General features: G+C 26.9%; 1 non-coding gene across 1 annotated transcript; it reads left to right on the forward strand.

Annotated features, from left to right (window-relative positions):
* Positions 1-699: 699 nt before the first annotated feature.
* On the forward strand, positions 700-806 carry LOC114106398 (U6 spliceosomal RNA). The gene has a single exon (XR_003585183.2). It is a non-coding gene; the product is annotated as a U6 spliceosomal RNA (small nuclear RNA).
* Positions 807-1,029: the final 223 nt, after the last annotated feature.

The following is a 1,029-nucleotide window of genomic DNA, read 5'->3' on the forward strand; positions in this document are numbered from 1 at the left end:
CAAGTTACAGGAGGAAAATGATACACTAAAATTTAATAGACTAAGCAGGACAATAACTAAAAACCAAGAAAGAAAGACTAATATGTTTGGCTACATTGAAATTTACACACACACACACACACATTTATGCCCAGAAGGGGGGGATAATTTCAAGTTGATATTAACAAATGTTACTATAATATATATACATATATATATATATATATATATATATATATATATATATATATATATATTATAACTTATAGATCAACAAGATAAAAATTGAACACTCCAAAAAATGAATGGGTAAAATACATAGCACTTTATAGAAGAATAATGATGTTAAACAAATGTAAAAAATGTGTTCATAGGAGAACAAAAGTGAAAAAAAATTGTGATGTTCTTGTTTTAGATCAGAATCCTTAGCAATATATTCAATACAAGTCTAAATGAACCTGTACAAAAATTAATATTTTATGCACATATGGATATATTAAAAACTTTTGAAAGGCTGATTTGCTATATATTTAAACACTTGACATACATATGTGTCAAGTGTTTGAATTTATAGCATACAAGTGTTTAAAATTATATATATATATATGTGTGTGTATATATATATATATATATATATATATATATATATATGTTAACACATCTGTTTTCAACAGTCATCCTCTAGATTTAATAAAACAATTGCATGTTAAGATTTTGGCAGTGCTCACTTCGGCAGCACATATACTAAAATTGGAAAGATACAGAGAAGATTAGTATGGTCCCTGCGCAAGGATGACATGCAAATTCGTGAAGCGTTCCATATTTTTTAGCAGAATACAACAGTTACTAGTATGGCATCATGTAAAAATGTGGATGTGTAACCGATGTGATTCTGTAATCTGTATTTGGGGTAAAATGGGAGTTCATAACCCACTTGAATCTAATGTATGAAATATGATATGTCAAGAGCTTTGTAATGTTTTGAACAACCAATAAAAAAAAAGAGTACATCTAAATAAAAAAAAAAAAGATTTTGGCATTAGAGTATTC

This window comes from Marmota flaviventris, chromosome 8 (assembly GCF_047511675.1).
Source record: "Marmota flaviventris isolate mMarFla1 chromosome 8, mMarFla1.hap1, whole genome shotgun sequence".
NCBI classification, from domain to species: domain Eukaryota; kingdom Metazoa; phylum Chordata; class Mammalia; order Rodentia; family Sciuridae; genus Marmota; species Marmota flaviventris.